The following is a 23,443-nucleotide window of genomic DNA, read 5'->3' on the forward strand; positions in this document are numbered from 1 at the left end:
GGGTGTTTTTGAGCTACATAGGTATCCAAACAATGAAACCGATAGCATTCTATATGGAGAAACACAATACCATGACCAAATAAGTGCATTTTGAGTATATTTCACGGGTATCAAGACCCTAAAATGCATACAAAGGATCCTGTATGGGAAAAGGAAACGAGATTTTCAGAAACGTGTCTTTAGAGGGTTTTATGAGCGTTGTAGGCACCAAAACGAAAAAAAAAAAAATCATGGAAAGCATCGTATATGGTAAAAGAAAACAATATTACCGAAAACGTCTCTTTTTTAATGTTTTTCAACTAGATATGTACCAAAACGCTGTAAACCATGTAAAAAAATTAATGAAGAAACAGCATAACTTTACAAAAAACGTGTATTTCTAGTGTTTTTGAGCATGTTACGTAGAAAAATGTATGAAAGCTACTTATAGGGGGAAACGAAACGATATTCCAAGAAACATATCTTTTACGTGTTTTTATGCATGTTAGGCACCAAAACGCAAAAAAAAAAAAGAAAATAACGCGAAAATGCATGCAAAATACCCTATATGAGTCAACGAAAACACATTACAAGAAAAGTATATTATAAGTGTTTTCGAGCTTTTTTATTACCAAACCCCTAAAACTCATGAATAGCTCTCTATATGAAGAAGAAGAAAAAAAAAACATTACCAAAAACTTGAATTTTGTGTGAATTCGCAATGATAGATGCCAAAACACTTTATGTGTGCAGAAGAGTGTTTATGAGCGTACTAGGCACCAAAACACTAAAAAGCATGAAAAGCATCCTATGTGGGAAAACAAAAAAACATTACCAAAAACGTCCCTTTTCAGTGTTTTTGAGCTGTTTATGTACCAGAACACTAAAATGCATGCAAAACACCTTTTATGGAAAAACTAAAAAAACATTACTCAAAACAAATATTTTGAGTGTTTCTGATTTTCGTATGTAGAAAAACGTCGAAATGCATGGAAGGTACCCTGTATGGAGAAACAAAAAGACATTACGAGAAACATGTACTGTAAGTGTTTTTGAACTTAGGAATCAAAACGCTAAAACGTATGAATAGCTCTCTATATGGAGAAACAGAGCATTAGCAAAAACATGAATTTTAAATGTTTTTCACATTATTAGGCACAAAAACACCAAAATGCATGTAAAACCCCCTCTATGGGAAAACGATGCGACATTGCAAAAAACAAGTCTTTTGAGTGTTTTTCAGTCTTAGGCATAAAAAAAACTTTAAAGCATGGAATTCATCCTTTATGGGTATAGGAGGGGGCAGTAGACACCTGCCGAAACGATAATTACTCCCAGTGAGGTCTAAAGCACTGTTCCGGTGGTGCTTTGAACTTATCTTTAAACTCAGCTGTGACCTCACTGAACGTTTCCCTTTGTGTCTCACAACACAAGGGGGCAGTCACAACCTGCCCTCTAAAGACAACTCTCTTCCTCCACACAAAACTACAAGCACCAAATAACACACACACCCTTCACTCAAAAATTTTAAAATCAACATGGCGACTCCTACACCAGCCTCGGAGTCCCCATCTGGGGAGGGGACCATAAATGTCCCTAGGTCGGACTGCCTTTCTGTCGACGACCCTAAGTGTCTTGACATCCCCCCTCAACTTTTTCTTCATTAACTTCTGCAACATTCGCGGTCTAAGATCTAATTTTCAATCTGTAGAACACCACCTCTCCTCTTCTAAACCTCATCTTCTTTTCCTCACTGAAACTCAGGTGTCTGAGGCAACTGACAGTAGCCTCTTTTCTGTTCCCTCCTACTTTCTCTATCCTCATTTTCGATCCAAAGCTGGAAGCTGCGTTTATGTGCACAATGACTTAGCCTGCTCTCGTGCCCACGCTCCTGAATGTTCCGAGTTTTTCACCATCTGGCTACGACTACAGAGTCACTCTCATACCAAATTTATCCGTGCTGTATATCTCTCACCTAACTCCTCTGACTATAAGAAATTCTTTGACTACTTAACTTCCAAAGTGGAGCACATTCTGACCCTTTTCTCTCTTGCAGAGATATCCATTCTTGGAGACTTCAATGTTCACCACCAACTTTGGCTTTCCTCTCCCTTCACTGACCATCCTGGTGAACTAGCCTACAACTTTGATATCCTCCATGACCTACTGTATTTCAACCAGATGGCACCACTGCTATCACATCTATTTCTAAAGCTAAGCTCTTTGCTCAAACCTTTGCTAAAAACTCTACCTTGGACGATTCTGGGCTTGTTCCTCCCTCTCCTCCACTTTGTGACTACTTCATGACACCTATTAAAATTCTTCGCAATGATGTTTTCCATGCCCTCGCTGGCCTAAACCCTCGGAAGGCTTATGGACCTGATGGGATCCCTCCTATTGTTCTCCGAAACTGTGCCTCCGCGCTTGCACCTTGCCTAGTCAAACTCTTTCAGCTCTGTCTGTCAACATCTACCTTTCCTTTTTGCTGGAAGTTTGCCTACATTCAACCTGTTCCTAAAAAGGGTGACCGTTCTAATCCTTCAAACTACCGTCCTATTGCTTTAATTTCCTCCCTATCTAAAGTTTTTGAATATATCCTCAACATGAAGATTCTTAAACATCTATCACTTCACAACCTTCTATCTGATCGCCAGTATGGGTTCCGTCAAGGGCGCTCTACAGGTAATCTGGCTTTCCTTACTGAGTCTTGGTCATCCTCTTTTAGAGATTTTGGTGAAACTTTTGCTGTTGCCTTGGACATATCAAAAGCTTTTGATAGAGTCTGGCACAAAGATTTGATTTCCAAACTACCCTCCTAAGGTTTCTATCCTTCTCTCTGTAACTTCATCTCAAGTATCCTTTCTGACCGTTCTATTGCTGCTGTGGTAGACGGTCACTGTTCTTTTCCTAGATCTATTAACAGTGGTGTTCCTCAGGGTTCTGTCCTGTCACTCACTCTCTTCTTATTATTCATTAATGATATTCTAAACCAAACTTATTGTCCTATCCACTCTTACGCTGATGATACCACACTGCACTTTTCCACGTCTTTTCATAGACGTCCAACCCTTCAGGAGGTAAACATATCACGCAGGGAAGCCACAGAATGCCTGACTTCTGATTTTTCAAGAATTTCTGATTGGGGCAGAGCAAACTTGGTATTGTTCAATGCCTCAAAAACTCAATTCCTCCATCTATCAATTCGACACAACCTTCCAGACAACTATCCCCTCTTCTTCAATGACACTCAACTGTCCCCGTGTTCTACACTGAACATCCTCGGTCTGTCCCCTACTTATAATCTGAACTGGAAACTTCACATCTCATCTCTAGCTAAAACAGCTTCTATGAAGTTAGGTGCTCTGAGACGTCTCCGCCAGTTTTTCTCACCCCCCCAGCTGCTAACTCTGTACAAGGGCATTATCCATCCATGTATGGAGTATGCTTCACATGTCTGGGGGGGTTCCACTTATACTGCTCTTCTAGACAGGGTGGAATCAAAAGCTTTTCGTCTCATCAACTCCTCTCCTCTAACTGACTGTCTTCAGCCTCTCTCTCACCGCCGCAATGTTGCATCTCTAGCTGTCTTCTACCGCTATTTTCATGGTAACTGCTCTTCTGATCTTGCTAACTGCATGCCTCCCCTCCTTCCGCGGCATCGCTGCACAAGACTTTCTTCTTTCTCTCACCCCTATTCTGTCCACCTCTCTAACGCAAGAGTTAACCAGTATTCTCAATCATTCATCCCTTTCTCTGGTAAACTCTGAAACTCCCTGCCTGCTTCTGTATTTCCACCTTCCTATGACTTGAATTCGTTCAAAAGGGAGGTTTCAAGACACTTGTTCATCAATTTTTGACCACTGCTTTGACTTTTTTATGGGACTGGCATTTCAGTGGGCATTTTTTTTATTGGATTTTTTTTGCCCTTGGCCAGTGTCCTTCCTACATAAAAAAAAAAAATAAAATATTGCGAAAAAAATGTTATTTTTTGTTTCAGTTTTTGAAGTTCGTATGTACCAAAACGTAAATGGCATACAAAACACACTTTATGAAACGCTAAAATGCATGCAAAGTACCACATGTGGAAACAAAAAGACATTACAAGAAACACGTATTACTCCTATGAGAGTTTTTCAGCTTCTTAGGTAACAAAACGCTAAAAGGCACGAATAGTATGTTATATTGAGAAACAGAACCACTTTACCAAACACGTGTATTTTGAGTGTATTTAACATTGTTAGGTACTAAAAAGCAAAAAATGCATGCAAAGCACCCTCTATGGGGAAAGGAAACTAGATTTCAAGAAACGAGTCTTTTGAGTGTAAGCGTGTAAGGCACCAAAACGCTAAAAAGCATCTAAAACACCCTATATGGGAAGAAAAAGAAAATTACCAAAATAGTGTATTTTCAGTGTTTTTGAAGTACTTACGTACCACTAAAACGCATGCAGATCACTCTATATAGAGTAAGACAATAACATTACCAAAAACAGGTATTTTGTATGTTTTTTTTTTTTTTTAGCTTGTTATGTACAAAAACGTCAAAAACGTACTTCTATATGAGGAACTGAAAAGACATTACAAGAAACGTCCATTATGAGTGTTTTTGAGCTTCTTAGGTACTAAAACACGAAAACGCATGAGTAATACTCTATATGTAAAAAAAATGATAAAAGGAAAACAGAACATTACCAAAACCGTGTAATTTAAGTGTATTTCACTTTGTTAGATACCAAAATGCCAAAATGCATGCAAAGAACACGTTTTTTGGTCATGTTCTGTTTCCTTTTATAGAGTGTTGTTCATGCGTCTTAGCCTTTTGATACCTCTAGAAGCTCTAGAAAACTTTTAATACACGTTTCTCGTGATATGTTTTCGTTGCCCTATCTAAGGTACTTTCTATGCATTTTGGCGTTTATCTATGTAACAATCTCAACAGAAATAATATTCTTTTTTTTTTCATAAAGGGCGTTTTACACGCATTTTAGCATTTTGGTAAAAACACTTTCTTGTTTTTTTTTCCCCATATATTGGGTGTTTTCCATGTTTTTTTTTTTCAGCATTTCAGCATTTCAACACGCTCATAAACACTCAAAAGATACGTTTTTTTTTTTTTTTTTGATATCTTGTATCCTTACCCCTTATAGGATGCTTTTGCAAAACACCCTTTATAGAGGGACACAATAACTTTACCAAAAACATGTATTTTCAGTGTTTATGAGCTTTTTACGTACGAAACCGCCACAAAAGAACACTTCGAGTGACGTGTATTTTGAGTGTTTTTGAGCTTCTTAGGCACCAAAACGCTAAAACGTGTAAATAGCACTATGTGGAGAAACAGAAGAACATTACAAAAAAAAATATGTATTTCTAGTGTTTTTCACATAGCTAGAAAAAAAAACGCCAAAATGCAAGCATAACACCCTCTATGTTGAAATAAAACGACATTACAAGAAACGTATCTTATAATTAATAATTTTGTTCATGTTAGACAACAAAACGCGAAAAAGTATGGAAAGCACGTTATATTGCAAAACAAAACATTATGAAAAACGTTCCTTTTCAATGTTTTTGAGGTACTTACCTACCAAAACGCTAAAACGGATGTAAAACCCTCTTCATTGAGAGAATTAGGTAGGCATGAAAGTGTTTTTCGCATTTGACTTACTTACTAGAGCTTTATTTATTTACTTTATTTATTTATTTATTATTTATTATTCCAGCAAGTAGAGAAGACTTGTGTAAGGAAAATACATACATAGTAATTGTAATTATGTTATTCCGTTAACAGTAAATGGAAATTCAGGTAGTTTGAATTCCTTCCAGTGGAAAAGAGAGAACATGACTATTATTATTTTTATTATTCTTCATCCACATCTTATAATGATTATGATTGGTACTATTCTTAATATAGTTTTTCTTCTTTTCTTTTCTTCTTCTTTTTTTCTTTTTTTTTTTCTTCTTCTTCTTCTTCTTCTTCTTCTTCTTCTTCTTCTTCTTTTTCTTATTATTATTATTGTTTTATTATTATTATTATTGCTGTTGTTATTATTATTATTATTATTATTATTATTATTATTATTATTATTATTATTATTATTATTATTATTATTATTATTATTATTATAATAATAATAATAATAATTATTATTATTATTATTATTATTATTATTATTGTTATTAAAAAGCATGGAATCTATTTTATATTGGAATACAAAACAATACTGCCAAAAACGTGCCCCTGTCAGTTTTGTGAGCTTTTTGCATACTGAAACGCTAAATCGAATGCCAAAAAAAAAAAAAAAAAAAAATTATTGCAAAACAGAATAACATTACCAAAAACGCCTTTTTGAGATTCTTACCTACAACAAAAACGGCAAAATGCATGAAAAATACACTGTATGGGAAACGATACGATATTATAAGAAACATGTATAACAAGTGTTTCTGAATTTCTTAGGTACCAAAACGGTAAAACACGTGAATAGCACATTCTATTTACTAGAAAAGAACAGCATTGACAAATATTTTATTTATTTATTTATTTATTTATTCTTTACGTTGTTTTGTATCAAATCGACAAAATTGATTCAAAACACTCCTTATAGAAAAACAAAAGGGCATTACGAGAAACGTGTGTTTTTGAGCTATTTAACTACCAAAACTCTAAAATGTGTTAATAGTACCCTATATGGTGAAACAAAACTACATTATCAAAAACGCTTATTTTGAAAGATTCTTTTTCACATTGTTAGGTACCAAAGGGACAAAATGCATTTAAAACACTCTGTATTGGGAAATGAAATGACATTACAAGAAACATTTCTTTAGAGTGTTTATGAGCTCGTTAGGCATCAAAATGCTATAATGCATGGAAAGCACTCTATATTGGAATACAAACGCACATCACGAAAAGCGTGCCTTTTGAGTGGTTTTGAGCTTCTTATGTACCAGATCACTAAAATACATACTAAATATCCATTGTGGAGAAACAGAATAACATTACCAAAAATGTGTGTTTATATGGTGAAACAAAACGACATTACCTGAAACGTGTATTATTGTTTTTGACCTTCTCAGGTACTAATATCCTAAAACGCGTAAATAACAATCCATATGTATAAACGGATCAACATTACCAAAAGCGTGTTTTTAGGTATTTTTCACAATGTTAGGTACCAAAACGCCAAAATACCTATATACCCCATATAAAGTGATTTCACTATATATGGGGAAAGGAAACGTTACCAGAAAAGTGTCTTTTTAGTGTTTTAGGCAACAAAACGCTAAAATGCTTAGAAAGCACCCTAGCAGCTGGAAGGAAAAAAAAAAAAAAAACTGACAGAGACATCTCAGAACACCTAACTTCATAGAAGCTGTTTTAGCTAGATATGAGATGTGAAGTTTCCACTTCAGAATAAAAGTAAAGGACAGACCGAGAATGTTCAGTGTAGAAGGGGGGACAGTTAAGTGTCACTGAAGAAGAGGGGATAGTTGTCTGAAAGGTTGTGTCGAGTTGATTGGAGGAATTTAGTTTTTGAGGCATTGAACAATACCAAGTTTGTTCTGCCCGAATCAGAAATTTTAAAAAAGATCAGTAGCCAGGCGTTCTGTGGCTTCCCTGCGTGAAACGTTTACGTCCTGAAGTGTTGGACGTCTATGAAAAGATGTGGAAAAGTGCAGGGTGGTATCATCAGCGTAGGAGAGGATAGGACAAGAAGTTTGGTTTAGAAGGTCATTGATGAATAATAAGGAGAGAGTGGGTGATAGGACAGAACCCTGAGGAACACCACTGTTAATAGATTTAGGTGAAGAACAGTCACCGTCTACCACAGCAGCAATAGAACGGTCAGAAAGGAAACTTGAGATGAAGTTACAGAGAGAAGGATAGAAGCCGTAGAAGGATAGTTTGGAAATAAAAGCTTTGTGGCAAATTCTATCAAAAGCTTTTCATATATCCAAGGCAACAGCAAGAGTTTCACCAAAATCTCTAAAAGAGGATGACCAAGACTCAGTAAAGAAAGCCAGATCACCAGTAGAGCGGCCTTGACTGAATCCATACTGGCGATCAGATAGAAGGTTGTTTTAGAATCTTCCTGTTCAAAAACTTTAGATAGGCAGGGAATTAAAAGAATAGGACGGCAGTTTGAGGGATAAGAACGGTCACCCTATTTAATAACAGGCTGAATGTAGGCAAATTTCCAGCAAGAAGGAAAGGTAGACGTTGACAGACAGAGCTGATAGAGTTTGACTAGGCAAGGTGCAAGCACGGAGGCACCGTTTCGGAGAACAATAGGAGGGACCCCATCAGGTCCATAGGCCTTCTAACTGTTTAGGCCAGCATGGAAAACATCATTAAGAAGAATTTCAATGTGAAGCATGAAGTAGTCAGAGGATGGAGGAAAGGGAGGAACTAGCCATGAATCGTCCAAGGTATAGTTTTTAGGAAAGGTTTGAGCGAAGAGTTCAGCTTTAGAGATAGATGTGATAGCAGTGGTGCCATCCGGTTGAAATAAAGGAGGGAAAGAAGAAGCAAAGTTATTGGAGATATTTTGGGCTAGATGGCAGAAGTCTCGAGGGGAGTTAGATTTTGAAAGATTTTGACACTTTCTGTTAATGAAGGAGTATTTTTGGGTAGTTGGAGAACAGACTTGGCATGGTTCCGGGCAGAAATATAAAGTGCATGAGATTCTGGTGATGGAAGGCTTAAGTACCTTTTGTGGGCCACCTATCTATCATGTATAGCACGAGAACAAGCTGCGTTAAACCAAGGTTTGGAAGGTTTAGGTCGAGAAAAAGAGTGAGGAAAGTATGCCTCCATGACAGACACTATCACCTCTGTTATGCATTCGGCACACAAATATGGGTCTCTGACACGGAAGCAGTGGTCATTCCAAGGAAAATCAGCAAAATACCTCCTGAGGTTCCCCAACTAACAGAGGCAAAACTCCAGAGGCACCTACGCTTAGGGGGATCCTGAGGAGAGATTGGAGCGATAGGACAAGATACAGATATGAGATTGTGATCGGAGGAGCCCAACGGAGAAGAGAGGGTGACAGCATATAGAGGATTAGAGGTGAGGAAAAGGTCAAGAATGTTACGCGTATCTCCAAGACGGTCAGGAATACGACGAGGGTGTTGCACCAATTGCTGTAGGTCGTGGAGGATAGCAAATTGAAGGCTAGTTCACCAGGATGGTCAGTGAAGGGAGAGGAAAGCCAAAGCTGGTGGTGAACATTGATGTCTCCAAGAATGGAGATTTCTGCAAAAGGGAAGACAGTCAGAATATGGTTCACTTTGGAAGTTAAGTAGTCAAAGAATTTCTTGTAGTCAGAGGAGTTAGGTGAGATTTATACAGCACATCCGAATTTAGTTTGAGAGTGACTCTGAAGTTGTAGCCAGATGGTGGAAAACTCAGAAGATTCAAGGGCGTGGGCACGAGAGAAGGTTATGTCGTTTCGCACATAAACGCAACATCCAGCTTTGAATTGAAAATCAGGATAGAGAAAGTAGGAGGGAACAGAAAAAGGGCCTACTGTCACTTGCCTCAGATACCTGATTTTCAGTGAGGAAAAGAAGATGAGGTTTAGAAGAGGAGAGGTGGTGTTCTACTGATTGAAAATTAGATCTTAGACCGCGAATGTTACAGAAGTTAATGGAGAAAAAGTTGAGGGGGGTTGTCAAGACACTTAGGGGCATTATTAGAAGAGCAGTCCACCCTGGGGACATTTGTGGCTCCAAAAAACGTATATTTTCAGTGTTTTCAGCTTGTTACATACAAAAATGCTAAATTGCATGAAAAATAATCTATTTTGGAAATTAAATGATATTAAAAGAAATGTTTATTATTAATGTTCTTGAGCTTCTTAAGTACCAAAAGGCTAAAACGCGTAAATAGCACTTTATATTGAGAAATAGAAAATTACCAAAAACGTTTGTTTTGAGTTCACTTTCCATTGTTAGATACCAAAACGCAAAAGTATATACAAAGCACCTTATTCGAGGAAACGAAAAAAAATATTACGAGAAACGGAAATTATGATTATATATATATATATATATATATATATATATATATATATATATATATATATATATATATATATATATATATATATATATATATATATATATATATATATATATATATATATATATATTTTTTTTTAGGTACCAAAACTCTAAAACGCATGAATAACACACCATCTGAAGAAATAAAACTTTAGTAAAAACATTTATTTTGAGTTTTTTTTTTTTTTTTTTTTTTTTTTTTTACTACGTTAGGTACTAAAACGCCAAAATGCTTGCTGTATATGGTGAAACGAGATGACATGTGTCGTTTGAATGTTTTTGAGCATGTTAGACACCAGAACATTAAAAAAGCACGGAAACCACCCTATATGGTAACAAAACATTACCAAAAACGTTTCTTTGGAGTGTTTAGACCTTCTTACATACCAAAATACTAAAACGCATGCAAAACATTCTAATGGAGAAACAGAATAACATTTCCAAAAATGTGTACTTTGAGTATTTTTAACTTCTTAGGAACACAAACGACCAAATGCATGAAAGATACCCTCTATGATGAAACAAAACGATATTATCAGAAACGTACTTTATGTGTGCTTCTTTTTAGATTCTTAGATACCAAAATGCTAAAACGCGTGAATATCATTTAATATAGAGAAACAGAACATTACGAAAAACGTGCATTTTGAGAGTATTTCACATTATCAATAATCAAAACTCCAAAATGCATCAAAAGCTCTCTATATGAGGTAATGAAAACCAGAAACGTTTCTTTTGAGTGTTTTTGAAAATATTAGGCACGAAAACGTTAAAAAGCATGGAAAGCACCCTATATTTGAATAGAAATCAAGAATAACAAAAACGTTGCTTATATGTTTTAAGCTTCTTCCATACTAAAATACTCAAACGCATGCAAAACACCCTTTATGGTCAAACGGAATAACATTACCGAAATCGTGAATTGAGGTTTTTTTTTTTTTTTTTTTTTTTACTACTTACATAGAAAAACGCCTTTATTGGGAAACGAAATGATATTAGCAGAAACGTGTATAATGAGTATTTCTGAGCTTAGGTGCCAAAACACTAAAACGTGTGAAAAAAAAAACTATAGGGAGATACAGAACATTACCAAAATCGTGCGTTTTGGGTGTTTTTCAATTTATTAATTAACAAAACGCCAAAATGCATACAAAACAACTGATCTGAAGAAGCACAAAAAAAAAAAGTTTCCAAAAACGTATATTGTAAGTGTGTTTGAGCTCGTTAGGTACTAAAACGTCAAAATGCATGCAAACTACTCTATATGGGTAAACGAAAAGACATTATGAGAGACGTACATAATGAGTTTTTCTGAGCTTCTTTGGTACCCAAACACAAAAATGCTTGAATATTACTCTATATATAAAAGCAGAGCAACATTACAAAAAAGGTATATTTTGAGTGTTTTTTTTTCTCATTGTTAAGTACCAAAACGTTAAAAAGCATGCGAAGCATTCTATACAGATAAACAATGCGGCATTACCAAAAAACGTGTCTTTTCAGTTTTTTGAGCTTGTTACATATAAAAACGCCAATATGCATGCAAACAACCCTATATACAAAATAAACCGATATTATAAGAAACGTGTTTTATAAGTGTTTCTTAGCTTCTTTGGTACCAAAACGCTAAAACAGAACAAAATTACCAGGTATCAAAACACCAAATGCATACAAAGTACCCTATAAACAGAAAGAAAAGACATTACGAGAAGCGTGTATTATGAGTACTTTTGAACTTTTTAGGTACCAAAACTGTAAAACGCGTGAATAGCACTTTATATGGAGAAACACATCATCATCAAAAACATTTATTTTCTTTTTTTTTTTTCAAATTGTTAGATACCAAAACGCCAAATTCCATGCAATGCACTATATTGAGGAAACGAAATGACATTACCAGAAAAGTGTCTTTTGAGTATCTTTGAGTGTGTTAGGTACGAAAATGCTTAAAAATATGTAAAGCACCCTGCTTTAAAATGGAAAACATAACCAAAAACGAGTTTTTTGAGTTTTTTTTTTTTTTAGCTTCTTCCGTATCGCAACACTAAACGCATGCAAAAGAGCCTTTATGAGGAAACACAATAACATCAGTAAAAATGCATGTTTCCAGTATTTTTGAGCTTATTAGGTAGGGAAACATCAAAATACGTGGATATTAGTCTATATGATGAAATAAATGATATTATCAGAAACGTGTATGTATGTTTTTGAGATTCTTAGGCAACAAGAGTAAAAAACGCGTGGATAATATTATATATGGAGAAACAGAACACCTTTACCAAAAACATGCATTTTGAGTATTTTTTTTTTATTGTTTTGACAATGTTAAGAATCAAAACGTCAAAATCCAGCACTGTATATGGGAAAGCGAAACGACATTACCAGAGAAGTGTCTTTTTAGTGTTTTTTTTTTTTTTTTAGCGTGTTAGGCAGCAAACAGTAGAATCCATGGAAAGCACCCTGTATTGGAATACAAAACAATATTTCCAAAAAAGTTTCTTTTCATTGATGAGAAGCTTCTTACGTATCAAAATGCTAAAACGCATGTTAAAAACACTTTATGGAAAAATAGAATAACACTACCAAAAATGTTTATTTTTAGTGTTTTTGAGCTTATTAGGTACAGAAGCGACAAAATGCATGCATATTACCCTATATGGTGAAAAGAACGTAATTACCAGACGCGTGTATTATGAGTGTCATTGACCTTAAGGAACTAAACTCTAAAAGGCATGAAGAGCAATCTACATATAGACTGCACAAAAATGCAAAAATACATAGAAAACACCATATATTCTAATGCAAAAGAACATTACGAAAATTAAAATTTGAGTGTTATGTGTTTATGGACTTCCTACGTTGCAAAATGCTAAAAAGCATGTAAAACACCCTTCACATATAACAGGTGTTTGTGAACTTAATATTTAAACATACATACCAAAACAATAAACATTTTTCTCCATATGGAGAAAAACAATGTTTTTCTCCATATGGAGAAAAACATTGCCAAAGACTTGTTTTTTAAGTGTTTTTCACATTGCTCGGTACCAACACATCAAAATGCATACAAAGAATGTGGTTTGAATAAAATGAACAAAGTTACCAAAAACTTCTCTTGTTAGTGTGTTTGTGCACATTACGTACTAAAACGACAAAATGCACGCAAACAACCTTATATGGGGAAACGAAGGGACATTATGAGAAACGTGTATAACGAGTGTTTTTTTTTTTTTTTGAGCTTCTTAGGTACCAAAAAGTTACAACACATGAATAGCTCTCTATATTTAGAAAAAGAATACCAACAAAAACATTTTGTGTGTGTGTGTGTGTGTGTGTGTGTTTTAGTGGTATCAAAACGCCAAAATGCTAGTAAGGCCTCCTATATGGGGAAACGAAAAGACATTACCACAAACGTGTCTTTTACGTGTTTAAGAGCGAGCTAGGCAACACGATAAAAAGCATAGAGGGTACACTCTTTGGAAAAAAAAAAAAAAAGGATTACCAAAAACGTCTCCTTTTAGTGTTTTCAAAAATGTATGCAAAAAAAAAAATCTCGATGGAGAAACAGTATAACTTCAGAAGAAGCGTGTATTTTGAGTATTTTTGAGATAGTTACTACAAAAACGCCAAAATGAATGCAAGTAACCCTATATGGGAAAACGAAAAGAAAAAACACTAGAAACGTGTATTATGAGTTTTTTTTTTTTAGTTCCGTAGGTGCTATATTGCTAAAACATATTAATGTACTTCATATCGAGAAACAGAAGAACATTAACAAAAACGTGTATTTTGAGTGTTTTTCACATTTTTATGTATCAATACACAAAAAAGCATGCAAAGTTCCCTATATGGACAAAGGAAATAACATTATCAGAAATGTGTCTTCTGACCGTTTTACAGCGTTATAGCCATCAAAACCCTAAAAAAAAAAAAAAAAAAAAAACATGGAAATCGCCGCATGTGGTAATACAAAACATTACGAGAAAAGTGTCTTTTGAGTGTTTTTGAACTTATTACCTACCAAAACGCTAAAACTGATGCAAAACACCCTTTGTAGGGAAAATAGAATAACATTACCAAAAACAAGCATATTTAGTGTTTTTGAGCTTTCTACGTACAAGAACGCCAAAATGCCTGCAAAGTACCCTGAATGGGGAAATGAGAAAACATTCCAAGAAACATGTATTATGAGTATTTTTGGACTTCTTAGGAACCGAAACCCCAAAACGTATAAATAGCACTCTTATATGGAGCAAAAAAACATCACCAATAATGTGTACTTTGAAATTTTTCATATTGTTTGCTAATATAACGCAAAAAAGCATGAAAAACAACCTATATGGGAAAAAATATATATATATATTTCCAGAAACGTTTTTTTTTTTTTTTAGTGATTGTGAGTGTGTTGGGCAGCAAAAACGCTAAAAAAGCATCAAAACCATCCTATATGGGAAAAGAGAACAATATTACTAAAAACGTGTCTTTTTTTTTTATATATTTTTCAGCTACTTACGTACCAAAACACTAAAACGCAGGCAAAAAAAAAAAAAAAACTTTAATGGAGAAACACAATAAATTACAAAAAATAAACATTTTGAGCCGTTTTAAGCTTTTTAGAAACTAAAACTCGAAAATTCTGTATAGAGAATCAGAACAACATTAACGAAAAGGTGTGTTTTTGAGTATCTCACATTGTTAGGAAACAAAAAGCCAAAATCAGTGAAAAGCACCCTATATGGAGTAAGGAAACGATGTTTACAAAAAAGAAAAAAACTTCTTTTGTGTGTTTATGAGCGTGCTGGCACCAAAACACTGAAAAACATGGAAAGCAATGTGCATGAAAAAAGAAAACATTTTTCAAAATTGTTTCGTTTTTTTAATGTTTTTGAGCTACTTACAGAAAAACGTAAAAATGCGTGCAAAACACCCTTAATGCAAAAATGGAATAAAATAACCAAAAACAAGGTTTCGAGGGTTTTTGTGCTCGTTACGTAAAAAAAAAATAAAAATAAATAAAAAATGCACGGAAATTACCAACTATGGGGAAACGAAAAGACATTAGTTGAAATATGTATTACAATTGTTTTTGAGCTTTGTAGGTACCAAAACGATAACGATCAAAACTCTATATGGAGAAGCAGAATAACATTACAAAAAAAACGTTTTATTGATCTTAGTTACTAAAACGCTAAAACGCATGAATCTCTATATAGAGAAACAAAAGAGCATTACCAAAAAACGTAAACTTTGAGTGTATTTCACATTGTCAAGTAACAAAAAACTAAAATGCATGCAAAGCACCCCATATGAGGAAAGGGAACGGAATTTCAAGAAACGTGTATTTTGAGTTTAATAATCGTGTTAGGCATCTAAACGATGTAAAAATAAATAAACAAATAAATAAATAAATGAAAAACACCCCATATGGGAAAACAAAACAATATTCTAACCTACTTATGTACCAAAACGCTGAAAAGCATGCAAAACTTTTTATGGAGAAACATTATAACTTTACCAAATACATATATTTTCAATGTTTTTGAGCTTGCTACGTGCAAAAATTACAAAATGCATGAAAACCACTCTATATGGTGAAACGAGAACAAGAAACGTGTATTCTGAGAGTTTTGAGCTTCTTAGTTATCAAAATGGTAAAACGCTTGAATAGCACTTTATATCGAGAAACAATAACATTACCAAAAACGTGTATTTTGAGTGTTTTCCCATTATTAGGTACCAAAACGCCAAAATGCTTGCAAAGCCGACGAAATGAAGTAACAAACAACTTTACAAAAAAGTGTCTTTTGAATGCAAAAACACACTTTATGGAGAAACGGAGTAACAACACCAAAAACAAGTATTTTTGCGTGTGTTTCAGCTTGTTACGTACAAAAACTCCAAAATGCATCCAAAATACCTTGTAAGAGGAAACGAAAAGACATTACGAGAAACGTGTATTATGGGTGTTTTTGAGCTTCATAGGTATCCAAACAATGAAACCGATAGCATTCTATATGGAGAAACACAATACCATGACCAAATACGTGCATTTTGAGTATATTTCACGGGTATCAAGACCCTAAAATGCATACAAAGGATCCTGTATGGGAAAAGGAAACGAGATTTTCAGAAACGTGTTTTTAGTGGGTTTTATGAGCGTTCTAGGCACCAAAAAGATAAAAAAAAATCATGGAAAGCATCATATATGGTAAAAGAAAACAATATTACCGAAAACGTCTCTTTTTAATGTTTTTAAGCTAGATATGTACCAAAACGCTGTAAACCATGTAAAAAAATTCATGAAGAAACAGCATAACTTTACAAAAAAATGTGTATTTCTAGTGTTTTTGAGCATGTTACGTAGAAAAATGTATGGAAGCTACTTATAGGAGGAAACGAAACGATATTCCAAGAAACATATCTTTTGCGTGTTTTTATGCATGTTAGGCACCAAAACGCAAAAAAAAAAGAGAATCACGCGAAAATGTATGCAAAATACCCTATATGAGTAAAGGAAAACACATTACAAGAAAAGTATATTATAAGTGTTTTCGAGCTTTTTTATTACCAAATCCCAAAAACTCATTAATAGCTCTCTATATGGAGAAAAAAAAAACATTACTAGAAACTTGAATTTTCTGTGAATTCGCAATGATAGATGCCAAAACACCTTATGTGTGCAGAGGAGTGTTTATGAGCGTACTAGGCACCAAAACACTAAAAAACATGAAAAGCATCCTATGTGGGAAAACAAAAAAAAAACATTACCAAAAACGTCCCTTTTCAGTGTTTTTGAGCTGTTTATGTACCAGAACACTAAAATGCATGCAAAAACACCTTTTATGGAAAAACTAAAAAAAAACATTACTCAAAACAAATATTTTGAGTGTTTCAGATTTTCGTACGTAGAAAAACGTCGAAATGCATGGAAGGTACCCTGTATGGAGAAACGAAAAGACATTACGAGAAACATGTACTGTGAGTGTTTTTGAACTTAGGAATCAAAACGCTAAAACGTATGAATGCTCTCTATATGGAGAAACAGAGCATTACCAAAAACATGAATTTTTAATGTTTTTCACATTATTAAGCATAAAAACACCAAAATGCATGTAAAACCCCCTCTATGGGAAAACGATGCGACATTGCAAAAAACAAGTCTTTTGAGTGTTTTTCAGTCTTAGGCATAAAAAAAAGCTTTAAAGCCTGGAATTCATCCTTTATGGGTATAGGAGGGGGCAGTAGACAGTCACAGCCTGCCACACAAAACTACAAGCACCTAATAACACACACACCCTTCTCTCAAAAATTTTAAAATCATCATGGCGACTCCTACACCAGCCTCGGAGTCCCCATCTGGGGAGGGGACCATAAATGTCCCTAGGTCGGACTGCCTTTCTGTCGACGACACTAAGTGTCTTGACACCCCCCCCCCAACTTTTTCTTCATTAACTTCTGCAACATTCGCGGTCTAAGATCTAATTTTCAATCTGAAGAACACCACCTCTCCTCTTCTAAACCTCATCTTCTTTTCCTCACTGAAACTCAGGTGTCTGAGGCAACTGACAGTAGCCTCTTTTCTGTTCCCTCCTACTTTCTCTATCCTCATTTTCGATCCAAAGCTGGATGCTGCGTTTATGTGCACAATGCCTTAGCCTACTCTCGTGCCCACGCTCTTGAATCTTCCGAGTTTTCCACCATTAGGCTACGACTACAGAGTCACTCTCATACTAAATTTATCCGTGCTGTATATCTCTCACCTAACTCATCAGCTACAGAAGAGGAGGTGATGAGACGAAAAGCTTTTGATTCCACCCTGTCTAGAAGAGCAGTATGAGTGGAACCCTCCCAGACATGTGAAGCATACTTCATACATGGACGGATAAACCCCTTGTACAGAGTTAGCAGCAGGGGGGAGGGGTTAGAAAAAATTGGCGGAGACGTCTCAGAACGCCTAACTTTATAGAAGCTGTTTTAACTAGAGATGAGGTTTCCACTTCAGATTATAAGTAAAGGACAGACCGAGGATGCTCAGTGTAGAAAAGGGGAACAGTTGAGTGTCATTGAGGAAGAGGGGATAGTTGTCTGGAAGGTTGTGTCAAGTTCATAAATGGAGGAACTGGGTTTTTGAGGCACGGAACAATACCAAATTTGCTCTGCCCCAATCAGAAATTTTAGAAACATCAGAAGTCAGGCGTTCTGTGGCTTTCCTGCATGAAATGTTTACTTCTGAAGTCTATTAAAAGAAGTGGAAAAGTGCAGGGTGTTATCATCAGCGTAGAAGTGAATAGGACAAGAAGTTTGGTCTAGATGGTCATTGATGAATAATAAGAAGAGAGTGGGTGACAGGAGAGTATCCTGGAGAACACCACTGTTAATAGATTTAGAAGAACAGCTTTGTGCCAGACTCTATCAAAAGCTTTTGATATATCCAAGGCAACAGCAAAAGTTTCTTCCTGTTGAGGATAGATTCAAAATCTTTAGATAGGCACGACGGTAGTCTGTGGGATTAGAACAGTCACCCTTTTTAGGAACAGGTTGAATGTAGGCAAACTTCCAGCAAGAAGGAAAGGTAGATGTTGATAGACCGAACTGAAAGAGTTTGAATAAGCAAGGTGCAAGCACGGAGGCACAGTTTCGGAGAGCAATAGGAGGGACCCCATCAGGTCCATAAGCCTTCAGAGCATTTAGGCCAGCATGGAAAGCATCATTGCTAAGAATTTTAATAGGTAGCATGAAGTAGTCAGAGGGTGGAGGAGAGGGAGGAACAAGTTTTTAGCAAAGGTTTAAGCGAAGAGTTCAGCTTTAGAGATAGATGTGATAGCAGTGGTGCCATCAGGTTAAAATAAAGGAGGGAAAGAAGAAGAAGCAAAGTTATTTGAGATAGTTTTGGCTAGGTGCCAGAAGTCACAAGGGGAGTTAGATCTTAAAAAAAATTTTGACACTTTCTGTTAATGAAGGAGTTTTTGGCTAGTCGGAGAACAGACTTTGCATGGTTCCGGGAAGAAATATAAAGTGCATGAGATTCTGGTGATGGAAGGCTTAAGTACCTTTGGTGGGCCACCTCTCTATCATATATAGCATATATATAACATGAGAACAAGCTGTGTTAAACCAAGGTTTGCAAGGTTTAGGTCGAGAAAAAGAGAGAAGAATGTACGCCTCTATGCCAGACACTATCATTTCTGTTATGCGCTCGGCACACAAAGACGGGTTTCTGACACGGAAGCAGTAGTCATTCCATGGAAAATCAGCTAAATAGTCAGGTCCCCCCAACTATCAGAGGCAAAACGACAGAGGCATCTTCGCTTAGGTGGATCCTGAGAAGGGATTGGAGCGAGAGGACAAGATACAATTATGAGATTCTGATCGGAGGAGTCTAATGGAGAAGAAAGGGTGACAGCATAATCAGGATTAGAGGTCAGGAAAAGGTCAAGAATGTTAGGCGTATCTCCAAGACGGTCAGGAATACGATTAGGGTGTTGCACCAATTGCTCTAGGTCGTGGAGGATACCAAAGTTGAAGGCTAGTTCACCAGGATGGTCAGTGAAGGGAGAGGAAAGCCCAAGCTGTAGGTGAACATTGAAGTCTCCAAGAATGGAGATCGCTGCAAAAGGGAAGAGAGTCAGAATGTGCTCACTTTGGAAGTTTAGTCAAAGAATTTCATATTGTCAGAGGAGTTAGGTGAGAGGTATACAACACAGATAAATTTAGTTTGAGAGTGACTCTGTAGTCGTAGCCATATAATGGAAAACTCGGAAGAATCAAGAGCGTGGGTATGAGAGCCGTTGCGCACATACACGCAACATCCAGCTTTGGATTGAAAATGAGGATAGGGAAAGTAAGAGGGAACAGAAAAGGGGCTACTGTCAGTTGCCTGTGACACCTGAGTCCAGTGAGGTAAAGAAGATGAGGTTTAAAAGAGAAAAGCTGGTGTTTTACAGATTGAAAATTAGATTAGTATGAAACCTAACTACATTACCAAAAACCTGTATCATGAATGTCTTGAACTTGTTAGGTACCAAACCGCCAAAATTCATGCAAAGCACACTATATTGGAAAAGAATACATTATCAAAAACGTGGCTTTTGAGTGTTTTCAGCTACTTATATACCAAAACGATAAAACTTATGCAAAACACCCTTTATAGAGATTAACCTCATCAAAATAGTGTATTTTGAGAGTTTTTGAGATTGTCAGGTATCAAATCTCCAAATTGGTTTCAAAGCAACGTTCAAAGGTAATGAAACGACATTACGAGAAATGTGTCATTTGCTTGTTTATTTTATTTTATTTGTTTAGCAAATTAAGCACCAAAATGCTAAAAAGTATGGAAAAAACTCTATTTAGAAAACTAAACAGCTTTAACAAATTGTGTCTTTTGAGCTTTTTTTAGTTTCTTACATAAGAAATCTTTAAAAATACATACAAAACACCTTGTCTGAAGGAACAAAACTGCATTACTAAAAACATGTGTTTTGGGTGTTTTTTTTTAGTTTATTAGGTACAAAACCACATGCAAATTATCTCAAACGTGTCATATGAGTGTTTTTTAAGGCTCGTAGATGTTGAAACGCTAAAGCATATGAATATTAATCAAAATTGAGGAAGAGAACATCATTACTAAAAACTTATATTTTGAATGTTAATCATCATGTTAGGTCCTAAATCGCCAAAATGCATACAAAAAACATTTCTGAAAAAAAAAAGTATTTCCAAAAATGTGTGTTTTAAGTGTTTTTCAGTTTGTTAAGTACCAAAACACCAAAACACTTGCAAAACATCAATATGAAAAAAATGAATTGTATAATCACAAACATGTGTTATGTGTGTTTTTGATGTTCTAATGTATCAGAAAGCTAAAACACGTGAATAGTACTCTATATTAAGAAACAAAGCAGTATTTTTCACCATGTTAGGTACCAAAACGTCAAAATGCATGCAAAAAAAACAAAAACAGAACTACATTACCAAAAAACTGTATGATCAATGTTATTTTTTATATTGTTAGATACCAAAACGCCAAAGTGCTTGAAAAGTACAATATAATGGAAAAGAAAACAACTTTACCAAAAACGTTTATTTTTAGTGTTTTCGGAATCTGATAAACCAAAACTCTAAAACGCATGCTAAACACCCTTTTTGGAGAAACATAACAACTTTATCAAAAAGTATATTTTGAGTGTTTTGAGCTAGTTATTAAAGCCCCAAATGCATGCAAAGCATCCTATATGGGATAACGTAACAATATTACCAGAAACATGTTATTTGCCTGTTTCTAAACATATTAGGCATCTAAACGCTAAAAAGCATGGAAAACACCCTAAAAAGGACAATTAAACAATGTTATCAAAATTGTGTCTTTCCAGTGTTTATGAGCTTTTTAGGTACCAAAACTCTAATATGCATCCAAAACAACCATTCTCGAGGAACAGAAAAACATTACCAAAAAGGTGTGCTTTTGAGTTTATTAGGTACGCCAAAACACATGCAAATTAGCCAATATTGGGAAACTAAATGATATTGTCAAAGACGTGTCTTATGATTGTTTTTGAGGTTCTTAGGTGTTAAAACACTACAACATATGAATAATACTCAAAGTTGAGTAACAGAATATCATTAATAAAAATGTGTATTATGAAAGTGATACATCATATTAGGTACAAAATCTTAATTTTTTGGAGAAACAAAAAACGTTTGTTTTATTTTTTTTTTCAAGTTTATAAGTACTAAAAGGCCAAAAAAACATGCAAAATATCCAATATAGGGATACCAAAAGATATAATTACAAACGTGTATTATGACTGTTTTCGATTTTGTTAGATATCAGAACTCTAAAACACTTGAATAATACTCTATACTGACAAACAAAACAACTTCATGAAAAAAAAAAAAACGTGTATATAAGTCTTATTATTGTACGTTAGGTACAAAAACGATGAAATGCATAAAAAAAAATTACTTTTTTGGAAATGTTCTGTTTCTCCAGAAAAGTTCTTTGTATACATTTTTGGCGTTTTTGTACTTAATATGGTGAATGAGCCTCATAACACACACTTTTAGTAATAAAGTTTTCTTTCTCAATATAGATTAATATTTATTTGAGTTAGCGTCTCATCACCTAAAAACCGTAAAAAACTCTCATAAGACACGTGTGTGGAAATATCGCTTAGTTTCCTCATAATGGCTGATTTGTAAATGTCTAGGCGTTTTGGTATATAATGAACTGAAAAAAAAAACAACACTTAAAACACACATTATTGGTAATGTTGTTATGTTCCTCCGGACAGAGAGTTTTGCATGCATTTTAGAGTTTTGGTAGGTAAGAAGCTCAAAATGAATTTTAGCGTTTTGATACGCAAAACCTGAAAAAAATAAAACATGTTTTTGGCAGTTGTTTTATTTTCTAATAAGATATCTTAAAATATCTTAAGATATCTAACTAAATAAAAAAAACAGTCATAATGCAGGTTTTTGGTAATATAGATGTGTTTCTTAATATAGGTATATAGGTATATATGCATACAGGTAAGCATTTTGATGTTTTCGCACCTATCATAGTGAATAAGATTCATAATTCATAACGCTTTTCTTAATGTTGTTCTGTTTCTGAATATAGAGTACTATTTTTGTGTTTTAGCGTCCTGATAGCTTTTGTTTGTGATTATTTCGTTTCGTTTCCCTATACTGGAACCTTTGCATAGGTTTTGGCATTTTGATATCTAGCAGAAACACTTAAAACACACATATTTTTTTATTATTATATGCTGATTTTTTTTTATTATTTTTTTTTTTCTCAAGAAGGGTTTTTTTTCTATGCATTTTGGCGTTTTGGTACGTAACATGGTAAATCACAATCATAATACACATTTTTGTAATGATGCTTTTTTTTTGTTCCCCCAATATAGAGGAATATTCATAAGTTTTAGCGTTTCAGCACCGAAGAATCTTAAAAAACACTCATAAGATACGTTTGTGTTAATATCGTTTAGTTTCCTCATATGTGCTACATTGCATATGTTTAGGTGTTTTTGCACCTAATGAACTTAAAAACACACATTTTTGATAAAGTTATGTTCCGAAGGAACATAACTGTTTTGATACCTTAGAACATTAAAAAAAAAAAGAAAAAAAAAAAACATATACACGTTTGTGATCATATCGTTTCAGTACATATACTAATTTACATGTATTTGGCAATTTCGTAACTAACAAGCTGAAAAAAAATTAAAACTCATGCTTTTGGAAATTTTTTTTTTTTTTTTTTTTGTACCTAACAAACTAAAAATACTTAAAGCACACATTTTTGAAAAATGTTGTTCTGTTTCCCCAAGTACAAGGCCAAAATCCATAGCCTATATGGCCTATAAAATCCATACCGTATATGGGAAAGT

This window comes from Scylla paramamosain, chromosome 1, assembly GCF_035594125.1.
Source record: "Scylla paramamosain isolate STU-SP2022 chromosome 1, ASM3559412v1, whole genome shotgun sequence".
Taxonomy (NCBI): domain Eukaryota; kingdom Metazoa; phylum Arthropoda; class Malacostraca; order Decapoda; family Portunidae; genus Scylla; species Scylla paramamosain.